Source organism: Mytilus edulis, chromosome 1 (genome assembly GCF_963676685.1).
Source record: "Mytilus edulis chromosome 1, xbMytEdul2.2, whole genome shotgun sequence".
NCBI classification, from domain to species: Eukaryota; Metazoa; Mollusca; class Bivalvia; order Mytilida; family Mytilidae; genus Mytilus; species Mytilus edulis.
This window is the reverse complement of record NC_092344.1, coordinates 117,356,110-117,377,617: the sequence shown is the minus strand read 5'-3', so window position 1 is coordinate 117,377,617 and position 21,508 is coordinate 117,356,110. Positions and strand designations below refer to the sequence as shown.

The following is a 21,508-nucleotide window of genomic DNA, read 5'->3' as shown; positions in this document are numbered from 1 at the left end:
TTGATGACTTTTTTCCCATTTAATCACTAAATTGATATTTTTGCTCAGTTGGTCACCAAAAAGATTTCTTTCTCCAATATCTCACCAAAGGTTGATTTCTTTTCCACTGAGGTTGTAAGTTTGAATCCTGCTCGTGTGGGTTACACTAAACCCAATCTTAATTGACTAGGATTGTCATTTTTCCTGTCGAAGGTTGTGATTTCCTCCAGGCACTCTGGTTTCCTACACCCATAAAAACTGACTGCCACAAAATAACCCAAAAGTGGGGTTAAACAATCAATCAAACAGAAGTGATATTTATGGACTTCTTTAGCTGTACTAGCTGTTTATTTATGGACTTCTTTAGCTGTACCAGCTGTTTATTAAACTTCTTCAAAGCCAACACAAAAATCTTGTTTCTGTGGCAATAGTTGAAATGCAGTAGGAGTTACTTGTTGCTAGTAACTAATGACAGTAAAAGTGTTTTATTGTTTAAAAATGCCAGTAGTAATTACTGGTTGGCTGAAATATTTCAGTTGCTGTCAAAAATCCATTTTAACAATATAGATATGTGGTTTCACTGGCAGAGAAAAAAATTGTTGACATCTTCATCTGCAGAAGGAAGTTACTTGTTGAACTTATTTTTAGACAGAAGTTTATTATCATATGTTGACATCTCCAGATGCAGTAGACTCACTTGTTAACTTATTTTTTGGCAGAAGTTAATTATCATATGTTGACTTCTTCAGATGCAAATGAAGTTACTTGTTATACTAATGTTTTGGGTAGAAGTATTAATGCTGCATGAATGAGATTTATATAAATATGACAGAATGTTTTCCAATTTTTGTTTCTACATGGCTGGATTTGAAATTTCTTCTTATCCATTAAATATTTCATTATTGTTTATATGAGGGCAGTTTGAAAGGTACAATGAATACATGTTAAGAAAATAAACTTAAATAATTTAGTTTATTATCACCTGTATCATACACAATTTGATATAGATGTTTAACAATAGGAAAAGAAAAGAGATTGAGAGACCTTTTAAACCCTAGGGGCAGCATCTCAGATTAATGGGTAAAGCCAAACAAATAATTTAACATTGAACCAAATGTCCTTAAAGGATTAAGCTAGGTATATCCATACATGACTGATTTGTCAGTATTGTATACACTTGGTATATCTGTTGTTTTTAAAAGAATATAGAAAATAAACATTAAAGCATGTATAGTGAGTGTCTTCAGAAAATTAAATTTTCTCTGTCCTATAGAAATTAAATAAATAAAATAGTGTTTTGCAATCATCTTGACAGCAATTCATCATTTTAATCCATAAACCGACTATATATTTAATTTCACCACATGCAAAACAATAATATTTTAATATGATGGACCAAAGGTGAAGTGAACCCAATGATAGGATTGTAATGGTTATAGTATTAAATTAAACGGTCAAGACTATTATAATTGCTATTTGTGAAAATACAGATCTGATGTACACTAGAAATATTCTATCAATTTTTAATTCTGATCTTGTCAACAACTTTATGAAATAATTGCATGATAGAGTTTCTATAATTGAAAGTTTTAATTTTAAAGTAAGAAATAATTTCTTTTTGAATAACATTACATTTCTTTTTGATAACTTACACATAGAGAATATTGTATCGGCATACTTTCCACAGTTCATGGTTAAAAAGCTTCAGGAGGTCAATTTTACAAAAGGTGAAATGCATCCATAACATTTGACAACCATAATAAAATATTAGGGCTTATTTCCATACATGCAATATTTTATAATGTTATTCAATTTAAATTTAATAAATAGTTACAGTGCTTATCCAGTGACCTTTGGGGTATCACAATAGCAATGGCCAAAACAGTTTACCAAATTGCAGTTAGATTTCTTCTCCGACTAACTGATCAACTGGTAAAATGTTTTAGCAGATTGCTCAAGTGAAATGTTGTTAGTATGAAGTGAGTGCTGTGAAATCAAAGTAATACTTACCATCCAGATCCAGTTAGTTGATATCTTTGTCATTTGTTTTAATCACAAAAATGACTTACTATAGTATGAGTCACTGAATAAGAAGGTCTAATTTTGACATGGAAACTTCTATCATAAATAGATTTTATAAATAAATAGTTCAAACCGTTGTTTTGTAGATGTATATTTTATAGCTTTGTCTTCTAAGACAAAGTTATTGTGTAATTATGATTCGTATAATATTTTCTATACAAATTACTGATCTACTGGCATTAAAGGGAAATAATTTTTATTGAATTATTGTACAATAAAAAATTAATCAATGATACCTAGCTTCTGATTTTGCCTACAATTTTTTTCAAAATTTTAATCATCTTAAAAATAAATTTCATTGTTTCTTTTCAAAACAGAGGATAAAAGTTTAATAATCATAAAAGTATTGTACAAACAAATTAAATGAGGAAAGTTGATATTTGTTAGACAAAAATTGTGACAACATTTTGCTGATTTTCAGTAATGTAAATTATTTCCCTTTAATGGTAGCAGATAAGTAATTGCTTTAGAAAAAAAAATCCAAATTACAATTATGCACTAACTTGTTGTTGGAAAACGGAGCTATTAATTATAGACTTACAAAACAATGTTTTCAACTATTTATTTATAAAATCTATTTATGATAGAAGTTTCCATGTCAAAATTAGACCTTCTTATTCAGTGACTCATATTATAGTAAGTCATTTTTGTGTTTGAAACAAATGACAAAGATATCAACTAACTGGATCTGGATGGTAAGTATACTTTTGATTTTACAGCACTCACTTCATACTAACAACATTTCACTTGAGCAATCTGCTAAAATATTTTACCAGATGATCAGTTAGTTGGAGAAGAAATCTAACTGCCATTTGGTAAACTGTTTTGGCCATTGCTATTGTGATACCCCAAAGGTCACTGGATAAGCACAGTAAAACAGATATAATTATTTAAGTCCTCGAGAAATTGGTTCGCCTATTTGGCGATTAACAGTAATGCTTTTAAAAATAAGGTAAGATTTTACTCCATATAGGGGTAACAGTTACTCAAAAATAAGTTCTCAAACAGCAATTACAAAATTTAGCTCATATTAGTAAGAAGGAAGGGTGAAGAGCAGGGCATTTGACATTTAAAGATAGAGGCCATTCCTACCTCATATAAGGTCAAAAGTTTCTAAGAATTTTAAGGTTTTTTTTATACAATCATCACAGAAACAGTCTAGAAATTATAGTATTTTCTTTAAAAAAAATCAAAGTTAAATATTATGTTGTTTACCAAAAGTAATTGTGACAATATTTGAAAAATAACTGAACGAGTACTTTCAGTGCAACACATCAATTTAGTGTTAGTCAGAAATATTTAGACTTGTTATGTCATAAATTGTTAAGATTTTAGATAATAATTTATAATTTTTAAAATGGAGTTTTTCCACTAAAAATTGAGTTTTGTGGTATTGTGATTCACTGATGTGAAACAATTTTATGGTTCATGGAAGGTCAATCTGACAGATTTTGTGATGCAAGGTATGTTGATCTTTTTTTAAGAAAGCAGACACCACATATTCTTCACACTCCATAAATTTCTTGTCTAAATTTTAGTCTTAACCTATTTATAGTAAAACATCCTTTTTTACCTTCAAAAATTATTTATACAGTTACTTGGTGGCTTGTTTAGATAAAAATACACATGAGGTCACTCAAACAACATAAAAACACAGTTGAACCTTGCATCAATTGTCCATACTCATATTAAGGATGTACCCAATAGCCTATGTATCCCCCCTTTTTAGATATCCATAAAATTAATCTCAGAATCTCCAAATCCCTTCAATTAATTTGAATATTATAGCTTTACATGTTTATGTTTCCTATTACACCTTTAGAGGTAGAAATATCCAATAGCCCCTTGATAAAAAACCCAAGGCTAATTGGTTCTCAGTGGTAATATCCAAGAAATAATAGCTCCTTTTAAAGCTAACTATATGTGGCTCTACACAGAATATACCAATATATAAACAATTTGACCTTTATTGTAACCTTACAATGTTTACCTGAATATGAACTTATTATCATACTGTTAATTTCCGTGTTACATTTCCTGTTTTTTATGATATATTACAATATTTTGTACTGGAACAATATTTAAATTATCTGATTGGTTTCATTGATGACTGCTTTGATGTATTGTTAGGTATAGAAACTGAATGCTATAAACAGTCAATAACAGTTGTATTCTATGAGATTTTCCACTCTTTTTCCATTCTATATGATTTTCCTCTGTTTGTTTTTCAACTCCATATTTTATCCAATATGTTTATCCTTTGATTATATTACATATTTCAGATTCAATGGTGTTGAAGTATTTTTCTGTATTTACTTTGAAAAATTTGAACTTGGTCATGTTTCATAATATAGATAAAGTGGTTATACTTAAAAGAAAGTTATATCTTCCCTTAATGGTGTTTGCTGTCCTGTTTAAGTCTTTTTGTTTCAATGCTTTCAAATGTTTAAAACTTTACAATTTGTTAACATTTGATTTCAAGCATACCTGTTTAAAGATTCCCTAAATTGTGTTTTTGTGCATGACTGCTACTTTACTACCACTGGACCAGTTCTGCTGCTTGTGGACAATCAGTCCCCTATGGTACTATATGTCCTGGTAGCCAGAGTTATGTTTATCTATATGCATATCATAATACATTTTGACAGATTTTTTTAGTTATAAGCTCAAAATAATGGATAGAAAGTTGTATCATTGACACTCAATTCACATCTTTCTATTTATATTGAGACTTCTTCTCCATTAGGCAAAGTTGATCTTAGACAGTTTTTGCCTTACTGTTCAAGTTCTTGTGTTTTAAGGTTTGCATGCAATTTGGCTTCCAAAATTGTAGCCTTAGGTGAACCTGTTGTTTCTATATAAGATTTATGTGTTCATGAAATCTGTGTATCTACATTTACTTAGCTCAGAGATTTGCTTCTTAGTAACAAGCTACGATCAGCTACTAAACCAATGGTTTTATTTTGTAAATCTTAAAGTCTTCAGCCTGTAAACAGCAAAACTTATGTGGACCTAAACAGAATGTATCATTTAGAGTTACATTATTGCTTATTGTTCGAGATTGTGTGTTTAACTTTTATTCATTGCATTCTCACTATTTGGTCTCTGAAGGTTGACTGTTGTCTGATTGGTTATCAAACAAATATAATATGATAAAAGCTTATTTAAGTTTTGATGAGGGGTTAGTAAGAGTCTTTTACCTTACTGACATTTTTGCCAGGTTTGCTCCATTTTAACATTTTGCACAGAACATTAATTTTAGGTGTGGTCATTATGTACTGTTTCATTAATTAAACAGTATATTAAGGTTAGAAAAGATATTAGTTTGATGAGTCCAGACTGCATTTTAATGTAAAAATTCAATATTTAAACCACTGTTACTCTCTCATAGGATAAGATGAATTTTGCTTAGATGAATTTAACACTTGTTTTGTAAATTCTTACTAATCCCGCAAAAATAAAGGCCCAATCCAGATGTCCTGAAATTTTAAGTCCATCTGTCCCTCTTTTAAGTACCGGTATACTTTGAGCAGTGCAAACATATTGTTCTTTTTTTTTAGTAAGCTTTTGTCTACTACATTATCATGACAATTTTATCAATTTAAATATTTAATAGTGTATTATGGAGGTGGTATTTTAATATCCATTTGAATATTAGTATTGATATTTCAATATTAAACATATGGAGCAAATTACTGTTTATATTTAAATTATCATATTATTGATAGGTGATTAAATTTGGATATATAGATGGTTATTTAAATTCATTTCTTATATAGTTGCATGCTATATTAAGTTTTGAGGCCAAAGGTTAATTCAACACTTACTTTAAATGTCTACATCATTTATTATTTAATGTTTATTATTTGTAGAATTATCTTATTTGTCATCTATTTAGAAATGGTATATGTTACTTTTTAAATATACACACAATAATAAACCACTCATCTTGCCTTTTAAATGTTTTGATTTGAGTGCTTTTGATAAGTTTTGTGTTGACCGAAGGGCATTTGGCAGTAAGCACACTAAAATATTTCAGCCAGTAGATACAACTCTTTCCAACTACCAATAACATAAGATTTCATTGTTTTATGATGGACACATTCAACATTTCACTAGAAAACAAAACCAGTATAATTTGCTTTTAACTTGATATGCTCCTCAGCAGCTAAAAATTCACATTCATGAAATATAGTGCCATATCAATGATATTTTACTTTTAGTCTTGTTAAGGTTCTGGAACATTTGGCCATTATAATTTCTACCTTTTAATGCCTTGATAGTCCTACCAAAACATCCCATTTAGTTGCTTTATCCTATTGATTAAAGGTTAAGAGCAAGTCATTTAGATACCTGTAAGATTGTTGTTGGCTCATATGGAGTAAGTAAGTAAGTAAGCAGGGGCAGATGCAGGAATTTTCGAAAGGGGGGGTGCTAACCCAGGGCAAAGGGGGGGGTGCAGGGGGGGTGCAAAACATATGTCCCGATACAAATGCATTGATCGGCAAAAATAAAGGGGGGGTGCGCACCCCCGGAACCCCCCCCCCCCCCTGGATCCGCCACTGGTAAGTAAGTAAGTAAGTAATTTTTATTGGTTTAAAATCCAAAATTACAGGATTGATACCAAGACAATACAAATTTGTTATACACAAACATACAAACATATATATATCATACCAATTTCAGAAACATTATATGAGGAGGTGGTACCACAAAGTTATTTAGTGCTTAATAAAGCATTTCTAGCAATGTACATGTCGCTTATAAATTTAACAATAATTCTAATTATATCAGTCTCAACACACGTATATAAAAATTTAAATCTTGCTTCATTAGTCATATTTAAAAAAAGAGGGAACTATTTCACTAATTTTGGAAAACAGTTGGTCTCTAATTATATTTAGTTTTGTACATTTTAAAGTGAAATGAAATTCATCTTCAACTTCTAAGAGGCACAAAGGACAAATTCTTTCTTCTACAGGGGTTTTAGTGTGACGCCCTTGTTCAATTCTAAGAACACTATTACTAATACGAATTTTAGCAAAATATCATATGGAAGGATCCTAGGTTTTTTTGCCCAATGTTTGCCTTTTTCATTGGACCTTTTTCTCTCTCAAATTTATTCTGCATATTTATTTACTAGCCAAACCTAGCATTTGAGTATTGATAGTTTTCTTTCCCTGTAGTATAGGAAGTAAGTTTGTTTGTTATGTTTTATAGATGATGTTTGATTTGCCCCCCCTGGGTATTACAACTGTAGGCTGAGTTCACATGTTTCTACTTGTTGTGAGTTATAGAAACATGTTCCAGTCACCATTGTCCCTGGGAGAAACTTAATTGTTTGATTTTATCCCAACAGTTAATTACTATTGATTTACTAAAGCTAATCTACATGTTTAATTAATGACTTTGATACTTAAAGTGAAAAGCTTATCAGTATTGTGATGAAAATTTTATTGATTTATTGGAATTGCTATATTACTTAATGTATGACATGGAAAATATATACTTCATATACTGATTTAGCTGATATTTTTATTCTTTTGTCCATGGTTTTCCTAGTTGTAAACTATTCATGAAACCAGTCAAAATAAATGTGTTATCTGAAAATTCTTATAACTGTATCTTTACCCATCCAGATAATTTTTTTTAGAGTTGAATCATTGTGAATATTCCTTCTGCAGATATGAGGGGTTTTATGCAGCACATATTTCTCTTTACCATTCAACTAAAAACCAACAAAGCTAACTATTTTCTTTACTCTGATCAGGGCATATCAATGGTAATGCAGTGTCCATTAAGAATATTTTCTAAAGTTTGGTGACCATTTTCATCCCATCTCTCCCATTGAACTTGAAATTAAGGATAAAATAGATACAATTAGAAATTATATCTTGACATACATATAGCCATTGTCTTGGAGTATCATAAGAGAGTGACTGTTGGCAGCAAAGGAGAGGACTTTAATTTTCCAGCTGTGAACTTTCCATCTAAATGAAGCAACATTAAACACAACTGCACATTAGAGACCTGTTGGTGACCTTCTGCTGTTGTCTGTTCTATGGTTGGGTTGTTTTCTCTTTGACACATTCTCCATTTCCATTCTCAATTTTATAAATCTCTGAGTGATATAGTACCAAATCCAGGACGGATATTCCCTATCATTAGAGAGTAAACCCAGGGTTTTATAATAGTTAAGTTAAAGTCATCTCTTTAAATGTTTTATGGATGCCATTTTGATTTTATTGAAATAATCTGTGCCTCAAATATACAAGGATATACTATATTTATCATATCCATACCACTTTGTCATGTTTGTATCAAAGATAACCAAGGAAGTACTCCATTTGTCATGTTTGTGTGACTGTCACAAAAAACAAGGATCTATTTGTTATACCTGTGTGACAAATGACCAAGGATATGCTCATTTTTTCATATTTTTGCCACTGAAACCATGGATTTACTCTATTTGTCTTCAAGGTACAACTCTGTGTTATGAAACATCTGTTCAAAAGATAGCTAAAGATAATTATTAAAACTACAATTCTTTCTTCATTTATAATATCACTGAATAAGACTTATCACTGGATCTTTTTTGTCATGACCAACCTGGCAGGTGCCACTAGTTTTTCTCATGGTACAGTTATGGTTTTTGTCGAGCCTGCAACTTTTGTTGCAGAAAGCTCGACATAGGGATAGTGATCCGGCGGCAGCTACAGCGGCGGCTTTAGCTCACTTCTTAAAAGCTTTATATTTTAGAAGGTAGAAGACCTGGATACTTCATACTTTGTATATAGACGCTTCATGTTACGAAGTTTCCGTCAGTCACATGTCCAATGTCCTTGACCTCATTTTCATGCTTCAGTGACCACTTGAAAAAAAAGTTCAAATTTTTTGTAATGTTGAATTCTCTCTTATTATAAGTTATAGGATAACTATATTTGATATGTGCGTACCTTTCAAGGTCCTCATGTCTGTCAGACAGTTTTCACTTGACCTCGACCTCATTTCATGGATCAGTGAACAAGGTTAAGTTTGGTGGTCAAGTCCATATCTCAGATACTATAAGCAATAGGGCTAGTATATTCGGTGTATGGAAGGACTGTAAGGTGTACATGTCCAACTGGCAGGTGTCATCTGACCTTGACCTCATTTTCATGGTTCTGTGGTTATAGTTAAATTTTTGTGTTTTGGTCTGTTTTCTCATACTATATGCAATAGGTCTACTATATTTGTTGTATGGAATGATTGTTAGGTGTACATATCTAGCGGGCAGATGTCATGTGACCCTGACCTCATTTTCATGGTTCAGTGGTCAAAGTTAAGTTTTTAAGTTTTGGTCTTTTTATCTAATATTTTATGCCAAAGGTCAACTATATTTGGTGTATGGAAATATATTATGATCTATATGTCAGTCCCGCAGGTTTTATTTGACCATGACCTCAATTGCACGGTTCATTGCACAGTGTTAAGTTTTTGTGTTTTGGTCTATTTTTCTTAAACTATAAGTATAAATAGGTCAACTATATTTGTTGTATGGAAGCTTTGTTAGCTGTACATGTCTGCCTGGCATGGTTCATTTGACCTTGACCTCATTTTCATGGTTCATTGGTTCAAAGGGCCAAGTGAGCTTTTCTCATCACTTTGCGTCCGTCATCCATTGTCGTCGTCATCGTCGTCGTCATCATTGTTGTCTGTTAACTTTTACAAAAATCTTCTCCTCTGCAACTACTCGGTCAAACTAAACCAAACTTGACCAAAATCATCATTGGGGTATCTAGTTTTAAAAATGTGTTTGGTGACCTGGCCAACCAACCAACATGGGCGCCATGGCTAAAAATAGAACATAGGGGTAAAATGTAGATTTTGGCTTATATCTCTGAAACCAAAGCATTTAGAGCAAATCTGACATGGGGTGAAATTGTTTATCTGGTCAAAATCTATCTGCCCTGAAATTTTCAGATGAATCGGAGAACCTGTTGTTGGGTTGCTGCCATAAAATTGGTAATTTTAAGAAAATTTTGCAGTTTTTGCTTATTCTCTTGAATACTATTATAGATAGAGATAAACTGTAAACAGCAATAATGTTTAGCAAAGTAAGATCTACAAATAAGTCAAGATGACCAAAATGGTCAATTGACCCCTCAAGGAGTTATTGCCCTTTATAGTCAATTTTTTACAATTTTCATTAATTTGGTTAACTTTTGTAAATTTTTACAAAATATTTTCCTCTGTAAGGAAAGGGCCAAGTTTATTATAGATAGAGAAAATTGTATGTAGCAAGAATTTTAGTAAATAAAGATCTACAAACACATCACCATCACCAAAACACAATTTTGTCATGAATCTATCTGTGTAATTTTTGTCGAGTCTGCAACTTTTGTTGCAGAAAGCTTGACATAGGGATAGTGATCCGGCGGCGGCAGCTTGAGCTAACTTCTTAAAAGGTTTATATTTTAGAAGGTGAAAGACCTGGATGCTTCATACTTTGTATATAGATGCCTCATGTTACGAAGTTTCCGTCAGTCACATGTCCAATGTCCTTGACCTCATTTTCATGCTTCAGTGACCACTTGAAAAAAAAGTTCAAAATTTTTGTAATGTTGAATTCTCTCTTATTATAAGTAATAGGATAACTATATTTGGTATGTGCGTACCTTGCAAGGTCTTCATGCCAGTCAGACAGTTTTCACTTGAACTCGACCTCATTTCATGGATCAGTGAACAAGGTTAAATTTTGGTGGTCAAGTCCATATCTCAGATACTATAAGTAATAGGGCTAGTATATTTGGTGTATGGAAGGACTGTAAGGTGTACATGTCCAACTGGCAGGTGTCATCTGACCTTGACCTCATTTTCATGGGTCAGTGGTCAAAGTTAAGTTTTTAAGTTTTGGTCTTTTTATCTAATATTATATGCCAAAGGTCAACTATATTTGGTGTATGGAAATATATTATGATCTATATGTCAGTCCTGCAGGTTTTATTTGACCATGACCTCAATTGCACGGTTCATTGCACAGTGTTAAGTTTTTGTGTTTTGGTCTATTTTTCTTAAACTATAAGTAATAGGTCAACTATATTTGTTGTATGGAAGCTTTGTTAGCTGTACATGTCTGCCTGGCATGGTTCATCTGACCTTGACCTACTTTTCATGGTTCGTTGGTCTTTGATTAGCTATCTTGGTTAATGTTAAGTTTATGTGACAGTTGTAATCAAGCTTTATACTTAGGACTATCAATATAAAATCAATGATTAGTAAAGAAGGCGAGACATTTCAGTATGTGCACTCTTGTTTTAATATGCACATAGACCAAGGTGAGCGACACAGGCTCTTAAGAGCCTCTAGTTTCTGGTACACCCATGTTATTTTGCAGCTGCCACTATTTTTTTCTTATGGTATACTCATGGATTTTGGCCAGTGCCACTAGTAATTCTCATGGTACACTCTTGTTTTTGGTAGGTGCCACTAGTTTTTCTCATGGTACACTTATGGTTTTTAGTAGGGTTCACTAGTTTTTCTCATGGTACACTCATGGGTTTTGGCAGGTGCCACTAGTTTTTAATTGTACACTCATGTTTTTTTGCAGGTGCCACTAGTTTTTCTTATTGTATACTCATGGATTTTGGCCAGTGCCACTAGCTTTTCTCATGGTACCCCTATGGTTTTTGGTAGGTGCCAATAATTTTTTTCGTGGTATACTCTTGGTTTTTAGTAGGGTCCACTAGTTTTTCTCATGGTACACTCATGGTTTTTTGTAGGGTCCACTAGTTTTTCTTATGGTACACTCATGGTTTTTGGCAGGTGCCACTTGTTTTTCTCATGATACACTCATAGATTTTTGGCAGGTGCCATTCACTAGTTTTTCTCATGGTACACTCATGGTTTTTGGCAGATACCACTAGTTATTTCATGTTACACTTGGTTTTTTGGCCAGTGCCACTAGTTTTTCTCATGGTACACTAATGGCGTTTTGGTTGATGCCACTAGTTTTTCTCATGGTACACTCATTTTTTTTGGCAGGTGCTACTAGTTTTTCTCATGGTACACTCATGGTGTTTTGGTTGGTGCCACTAGTTTTTCTCATGGTACACTCATGGTGTTTTGGCAGGTGCCCCTAGTTTTTCTCAAAGGTACACCCATAGTGTTTTGGTAGGTGCCACTAGTTTTTCTCATGGTACACCCATAGTGTTTTGGTAGGTGCCACTAGTTTTTCTCATGGTACACTCATGGTTTTTAGTAGGATACACTTGTTTTTCTCATGGTACACCCATAGTGTTTTGGTAGGTGCCACTAGTTTTTCTTACGGTACACTCATGGTTTTTAGTAGGATACACTTGTTTTTCTCGTGGTACACTCATGGTTTGTAGCTCAAAAGTTCAATTCTTTATAGACTGTTGTTTGTCATCTTTTTCCTTCAAAGTTCGACCTGTCTTTCTTTGACAGATTTTGATTATCTTACATTTCTGTGTTCACTGTGAATCTGTGATAGATATGCCTATAGTCAGTTTGTTGTATCAAGGGAATTTTTCTTGTAGAAAAGTTAATTAGCTACAACAATAAATTCTATTTACAATACTATTATATTAGAACACCCACACAAAGACTAATGTCTCTTTGGACTTATAATGATAATATACATTTATATATATATAACAATTGTCTTTAACTTTGATATGATCATCACATGGATTCCATTGTTGTTTGTATTATCTTCAATTGTCATCACTTTCATTAAAAAAAAAATCATCATTTCTGAAACCGAAGTACAAATTTCACCAAAACTTGGGCTTAATGATTCAAAAGGTCAGATGACAAGGCTTGTCTTTTTTGTTCTTGTCAATCAACCAACATGACCTCCATAGATAAAGCGTAAAAAGTGAAATGCAATTCATTGAATAATATCTCTAAAACAATATTCAATAGAGAAAATCTAACAGGGAACACATATTTAGAATGTCAAGATCGACCCACACTAAACATTTCCCATCAAAGTCATCATACAACTTCCTAAATGCTATATTTATATAAAGAAAACTTACCTATGATGGATTAGCAGAAACTGTAAACAGAAAAAGTGATTAGCAATACAAAATATACAAAAATGTCAATGTAAGAAATGATCAATTGACTACTTACAGTGGTAATTGCAAATAAATAACAGTTTTTGACTAATTTTAGCACTTTATCTATTATTAGCTAGACAGAAACCATAAACAGCAAAAATGATTAATAATACACAATCTATAAAAAAAGTTAGGTTGACAAAAACCATGAATTGCTTCCTTATACGAGTTAAATTTCTGAAAAGTTGTTTTCTGACCAAGTTAAGTGTTTTGCCTTTTTTCTTTTAGACTGTAAAAAGAAGCAAAAAAATAATTGTCAAGGCAAGATATTAAATTCATCACATGACTGAAATTGACAGTTATTTCTACTTATTGGAGTTATCTCCCCTTACTGATAATTTTATGAACTTTAAGTATGATTTTTTTTGTTTTTTTTTTTTGGAAAAGAAATTAGCAACATACCAATATAAATCATTTCAGCAGTATATGCTATTGTGATGAATGTTGAGAGAAAGGCAATTTGAAATGGGGAAGTGTCTGGGGGGCCTGGGTGGACGAGTGATCTTCGTAGTTACTGCTATAATCACTAGCTAGTCAACACTAAGGTTGTGAGTTTGAACCCCGCTTGTGTAGGTGCACTTGACTGTAAACTTAATTCACAAGGATTGTCAATAATCCTATCAACGCTCATGTTTTTCTCTTAGCACTCTGGCTCTCTCCACCAATAAAAACTAGCCACCCACGAAATAGCTCACAAGTGGTGCTTAAAAGTTGCATTAAAACATAAAAAAAAATCGAAATATCTTTTTTTCATTATTTTTAGCTCACCTGGCCCGAAGGGCCAAGTGAGCTTTTCCCATCACTTGGCGTCCGTCGTCCGTCGTCCGTCGTCGTCGTCGTCGTCGTCCGTCGTCGTTAACTTTTACAAAAATCTTCTCCTCTGAAACTACTGGGCCAAATTAATCCAAACTTGGCCACAATCATCATTGGGGTATCTAGTTTAAAAAATGTGTGGCGTGACCCGGCCAACCAACCAAGATGGCCACCATGGCTAAAAATAGAACATAGGGGTAAAATGCAGTTTTTAGCTTATAACTCAAAAACCAAAGCATTTAGAGCAAATCTGACATGGGGGAAAGTTGTTTATCAGGTCAAGATCTTTCTGCCCTCAAATTTTCAAATGAATCCGACAACCCATTGTTGGGTTGCTGCCCCTGAATTGGTAATTTTAGGGAATTTTTGCTGTTTTTGGTTATTATCTTGAATATTATTATAGATAGAGATAAACTGTAAACAGCAATAATGTTCAGCAAAGTTAGATTTACAAATAAGTCAACATGACCAAAATGGTCAATTGACCCCTTTAGAAGTTATTGACCTTTATAGTCAATTTTTAACCATTTTTCGTAAATCTTAGAAATCTTTTACAAAAATCTTCTCCTCTGAAACTACTGTGCCAAATTAATCCAAACTTGGCCACAGTCATCTTTGGGGTATCTAGTTTAAAAAATGTGTGGCGTGACCCGGCCAACCAACCAAGATGGCCGCCATGGCTAAAAATAGAACATAGGGGTAAAATGCAGTTTTTGGCTTATAACTCAAAAATCAAAGCATTTAGAGCAAATCTGACGGGTTAAAAGTGTTTATCAGGTCAAGATCTATCTGTCCTGAAATTTTCAGATGAATCGGACAACCTGTTGTTGGGTTGCTGCCCCTGAATTGGTATTTTTAAGGAAATTTTGCTGTTTTTGGTTATTATGTTGAATATTATTATAGATAGAGATAAACTGTAAACAGCAATAATGTTCAGCAAAGTAAGATTTACAAATACCTCAATGCAAAGGAAATGGTCAGCTGACCTCTTTAGGAGTTATTGCCCTTTATAGTCAAATTTTAACCATTTTTTCGTAAATCTTAGTAATCTTTTACAAAAATCTTCTCCTCTGAAACTACTGGGCCAAATTAAACCAAACTTGGCCACAATTGTCATTGGGGTATCTAGTTTAAAAAATGTGTGGCGTGACCCGGCCAACCAACCAAGATGGCCGCCATGGCTAAAAATAGAATATAGGGGTAAAATGCAGTTTTTGGCTTATAACTCAAAAACCAAAGCACTTAGAGCAAATCTGACATGGGGTAAAATTGTTTATCAGGTCAAGATCTTTCTGCCCTCAAATTTTCAGATGAATCCGACAACCCGTTGTTTGGTTACTGCCCCTGAATTGGTATCTTGAATATTATTATAGATAGAGATAAACTGTAAACAGCAATAATGTTCAGCAAAGTTTGATTTACAAATAAGTCAACATGACCAAAATAGTCAATTGACTCCTTAAGGAGTTATTGCCCTTTATAGTTAATTTTTAGCATTTTTCATAAATTTTTGTAAATTTTTAGAAAATATTTTCCACTGTAATTACTGGGCCAAGTTCATTATAGATAGAGATAATTGTAGCAACAAGAATGTTCAGTAAAGTAAGATCTACAAACACATCACCATCACCAAAACACAATTATGTCATGAATTTATCTGTGTCCATTGTTTAATATGCACATAGACCAAGGTGAGCGACACAGGCTCTTGAGAGCCTCTAGTTACTAAATAATAATGTTATCCTAACACTGAAGGACATTGTGTTAGGGATAAAGATTTTTTTTAAAGTTAAAAAATTAAATGTAATATCAAAATGGCACTTTTTTTAATAAGGTGAGCAAAGCAGGTGCTAGTATAAAGTAGCACGTCCATTGTTTTTTGATTTGCCATTTACGATCATTTACATCGATCAGGGTGTTTCTAATGGATGATTACAGTAACTTTCTTACTTTGATCTCCATACTATCTCTGATCAAGTTTTAAGCTCCTGTCTTGTGGTGACGTAGAATTTTAAGCTGATTGGTTATGACCAGAATTTAATTTAATATTACAAGCATTGATACATGATGGATTTATCCTGGACACACAATTTCAGAAAATAATCAAAAGTATTTGTAAAGATATTCTTGATGAATAACTCAAATATGTAAGCCAACCCTTGGCTTTAATCATAACTTGTCCATTAAATGTTGAAAGCAATTGTTGACAATTACTTAGTCAAGATATGAATGGGAAAAAAAGTAGACTATAAAGGCATAGTATTTTTCCAATCTAGATTTTACCATTATTGATAAAATTGAGAATTGAAATGGGGAATGTGTCAAACAGACTGACAACAACCCAACCAAAGAGCAAAAATGTAGTCTTTATTTGATAGTAAATTGGTTTTTTTTTTATTTTATGCTGACAGGCAAGACATATCTCTGTGTCAACAGTTTATATATTGTTTTCTTTTTGGCCATGAGCTTTTCAGCTTTTATTGAAATTATGGATTTTGATTTGCCCCTTGGTATCTCCTCCCTCTATTTTGTAACTTAATTATGTAAACCTCTATATAGCTGTTGTTTTATGTACTTAATTCAGGTGCAAGTGCTTCAAAGTGCTGAATTTGACCATTTTATCTTTAAAAAAGACCAACATGAGATTTTGATAGATATGATTAGTTAGTAAATAAAAGATTATAAATCTATAAAATATGTTTTAAAATATATTGAAAGCAGACACGACTTAATCATTCTTCGTTAATTGAAATTGGATTGAGTTCAGTTCAGAGTGAAATAACAGTGAAATAACAGTTTTATCTGATTTAGAATTGATCTTTTGAAAATAGGTTAGATATTTAATATTGATGATGCAAACATTAATCACATACTGCAATCTATTTTCTATATATTTATCTTTTATATGGAAAGTAGAATTTATTTTCACTTTTCCTCAGAGCTGTTTGTGGCTTTTAAATAAGATATTTTTGAAGTGGTAAATGACTGATGTACTTATTATATATGAATTTAAACATACTGCTGTGCTGTGGGAATGTTTTACATTGAAGATATTTTTATTTAGTTTCTGAGACCCAATTCAACTTGTTAAGATAGACTAAATTATCATTTCACAGAGATAGTCCAATACTTATGGATTTCTTAATAATCTTTCAACCATATTTTTGATTTTTAGCTCAACAATGTATATAACTGTAATACATGTCCATGTGCTTGTATGTAAATCTGTTTAACTCAAGATCTCAAACATCGAGACAAGTGAACCAACACCTTCTAATCAGGCTGGTAGAGAAATCAGGATCTCAAAGATAGTTTGACTTTTAAATTAGATACCATGAAGTGTTAAATCAAATGTAGTGTGCATTTCATTTTGAAGAGTTATGTCCCTTGCCGAAAAAACTATAACAGGACTTCAACTCTTTAGAGATGAATACAAACATATTGATATAATTAGACATTTGTCTTATGTTGTAAGTGTTGAAGCTGCAATATAAATATATTTATTCGGACAATGCTGAATTAAACTTATTTTGTCTATTGTCTTTGTATGCCAGTTTACTTTTATACTCTTTTAAGCCCTCTTATTAGCTCTTTTAATGAGAGATCAAGCTGAAAATCAAGCGTAATGAAATCCTTATGGAATCTTTCCAGTAGAAATCCTTGAACTAATCAAGTGTTGTTATCACAAACTTTTCATGATCCATCATCACATACAAAGTAAGGAAGTCAGCTTAAATGGTATTTCATCATAATCCTTACATTGGTAGAGCAGCAAAGTATAGTATTGATTTAAGGTCGAACAAGGTCACAAAATTGATATTTTATAGCCAATCAACCACTTAAAATCTAAACATTGGCCATATTAAGACAGTTTATTGATTGTTAAATGGTGTAATTATTTCCACAGTCATTTGTCAAAATATACGAGACATGGTACAATTTGTATTGAGAAATCCTCTTGTGTTGGGAAAAAGAATAAATGTCTTTTAGTTAGCTTAAGGTGGATTAAATCTTAATGATTTATAAGATTCTGGGACATATCTTCACAACAAAGTACCAGACGTAATGAAATTAACTCCAGAAACAATCAGAAAATGTCTACAGAAGAAATTGATTAGTGATATGGTCTTCTTGGCTACTAATTTTTATAGAATTCCCCAAAAATGTTTAAGAATAGAATTTAATCTATGAAGAAGGAATTATTTCAGGTACATAATAAACAAGGTACCAAACTTGAATTCTATTAAACCTTCACCATTGTTATCTGTCATTCTGGAACTTATTTTACAAGAATAAATCTGCTATCCACCATATGTAGTCAGTAAATATTCAACTTCACACTTTAATTGGACTTTTTTTAATGTTAGCTTCACTGCTGAGTCTTTTGTAAAGGAAATGTGTGTGTTGTACAAGATTTTGTTCCTGGTATCTAAGATGAGTTTATTCTCAATTAGAGATTTAAAGGCTGTAGCAAATAATTTATTATAAAAGGGGAAATATTTTGTTAAAAGATACATCCATAGCAAGATAAACCATTTATTGCTAATATGACCATGCTATGACTATACCTACAATGTCATTTTATGAATTATCTCTTTATTTCAAGTAAGATTTAAAGACAAAATATTTACCATTTGTCTCATGCCAATACTAATGTACACAGTTTGAGGGGGTTCTTTATGATTTACACAAAGTTCAAGGCCTACATGAAAGTTAACACTACAAGATGTTTCACAACATAATAGATCTTACTGGAATTGGTTAACTAATAGTTATAAGTTTGATTGTACAAGTGGCACCAATTTTGTACCTACAAACAGTCTATAACATTTATAGACTTATATAGATTATTTCAGCAGGAGTTGAACATGAAAATACCATTAAGCTTTCCTGGATTTATATTCCTCTTAGGAATACAATTTGCGATTTTCTTGTTTGATACTTAAGTTGTTATGAATATCATTCTATAAAGCTTTTGTTTGGTTAAACATTAGACGTAAAGTGATGTTTTATTGTGAATGGCTGATTTAACATTTGTTTGACTTGATTTAGTCAATAGGAGGACATATTTGACATTTCCTTCGAGTCAGTGATGTACAATAAAGCAGTTTACACAATTATATTGACCAATATTAAGATGACATTTAAGTCTTGTTTGTGTTTGGTGAAATCGTAGGTTTATAAAGCATTGTCTCAATTGCCTTTGCCTCTATTCTTCCTACATATATTTCAAGATCCAGATATTGAAAAAGAGGGTCTCTGATCATGATATCTTTACTAATCCCCATACAGACTCATGTCTAGAATGGCATTATCCTTCTGTGACTTCTGCAAGCAATTGGTTCATACCTATACTCTACTGTTATTGAAAGCGATGATGACTCATTATAATGGTATTTCATTCGACTTATAAAGTTGGATCTATTGTAATTTGAATTTTGACCTTTACCTCATTTTAATGGTTCATTGGTCAAAGTTAAGGTTTTGTTTTGGTGTGTTTCTACGATTCTATAAGGGTAACAGATCATCTGTATTTGGTGTAAAAATAATGGTAAGGTGTCTGTTGGGCATGTTTTATATCTGACCTTGACCGGGTTTTCATGGTCATTCAATGATGTTAAGTTTTTCAGTTTGGTCTATTTCTCAGACACTATAAGCAGTAGGGCCACTGTATTGATGTATGAAATAATTGCAGGTTATTCATGTTGCCTTACAGGGTTCATCTGACCTTGACCTCATGTTTATAGTTGGTTTGTCAATGTTTCATTTTTCGTTTTCCATTCCCAACAGGATTGCAGTTTAAAATATATGCAAAATAACTTCATCAAACTTTACATGATTGAACCATGGAAGGAACACACAAAGAAAAGTGAAATGAATTATGAATAAGGTTTTATAACTTTATATGTCTATTAATACAGATATTATTGTGGGAACACAGTAAAATCAATGTTCTATGTATACAATCTACTCATTGTCTATGAACAACACAATGGGGCTTTCATGAATACAAATTAAATTTGGAAAAAAACGAAGTGTGTAAAAAAACCACCCATTAAATCATAGAAATTCATCGTATAACATCATTAGTAGAACAATACAATCTATAGAATCCTCTTGTAATATCGTAGAAATTTATCATGTGCACTTCAGCAAAACAATGAAATCTGAAGAATAAAAAAAAGTTCATATTATTATAGAAAATTGTCATGCGTGTACAATGCTATAAACTAAGTATAATATTTATCATCATGTCATTAACGCTTTGTAGATTTCATTATTCTGGGGGATTATAGGTTTATTCATAGGTTCTTCTGAGAATTTTGTTTCATAAAGTGAGATGATATTTTAAGATAGCGAATATCTTTAATGGATTTGTCAATGAAAGTAGCATTAGATGCATTCAGTGCAAATTAAAATCAATTGCAAAATATTTTTTCTGTCATAAAAGTGAAAACAAGTTAATCCTAGGTTATGTAGATTTGCAGACATTTTAATTCCTAGAATTTCTTTTAAGATAGACAAAATAGGTACTAGTGTCTGCTATAAAGTATTTCAGCAGAAAATAAACTTTTAATATGAACTTATATTCACCGACATCAAAGGAATGTCAACTATACTAAAATAACCTAAACTAAAAACAAAAGTATGCTCTAACACTTTGATAGTCAGTAGATAATGGCCTATGCCATCAGGGGCCTCAGTGGATGATGGTCTTAAAGTAGTGGAAGTACTGTATAACTACCCTGTCAACACTGAGGTTAGCTCATATCTGGAACCTGGCAGGTGCACTCGACTCTTAATTGACTAGAATTGTAAATAGATATAGGAAGATGTGATATGAGTGCCAATGAGACAACTCTCCATCCAAATAACAATTTATAAAAGTAAACCATTATAGGTCAAGGTACGGCCTTCAACAGTTTTCCTACCTTGGTTAATAAAACTAACCACCATGCTATAGCACTTTAGTGCTGAAAGTGTTGTTAAACACAAATTGATTAACCAATATTAAACTTCCTAGTCTTAAACATGGAACAAGCTGTGCTTATATACCTTAACTATTAACAGAGCAGCTAGTCAGTATGCCAAGTACACATAAACCCCTTAATGAATTCAATGCCATGATACATGAATCACACATTATAAAAGCTTCCATGAATTCAGTTAAGCTATCATGCAAGGCAAAACTTACAAACAAATTACCTGAAAGTTTTAACCAAAAACAATAATACTCCTACATGCCTATAGAAAACTTATTGATCAAATTGTATCAAAAGGCACATTTGAAACAACACTAATTGTTATCATACCAACATAAATCAGAAAAACAAGTTACAAATAACAACACGCAACAATGCTATGCCCTGCCAACTCAAGAGAAGACCAAACTGATCAATTTCTATGAAAAATAACAATTCACCAACATGTTTATAATCTCAATAATAAATTGATGAATGAGAATCGGAATTAGAAAAGTTTTTATTGATGGATAAAACTGTTTATTT

The 21,508-nt window shown here is 32.1% G+C and overlaps 1 protein-coding gene across 14 annotated transcripts in view; it reads left to right on the top strand.

Annotated features, from left to right (window-relative positions):
• The window catches only part of LOC139502288 (otoferlin-like), a 135,544-nt gene that overhangs the window by 9,206 nt on the left and 104,830 nt on the right, over positions 1 to 21,508 (top strand). The window lies entirely within an intron of this gene.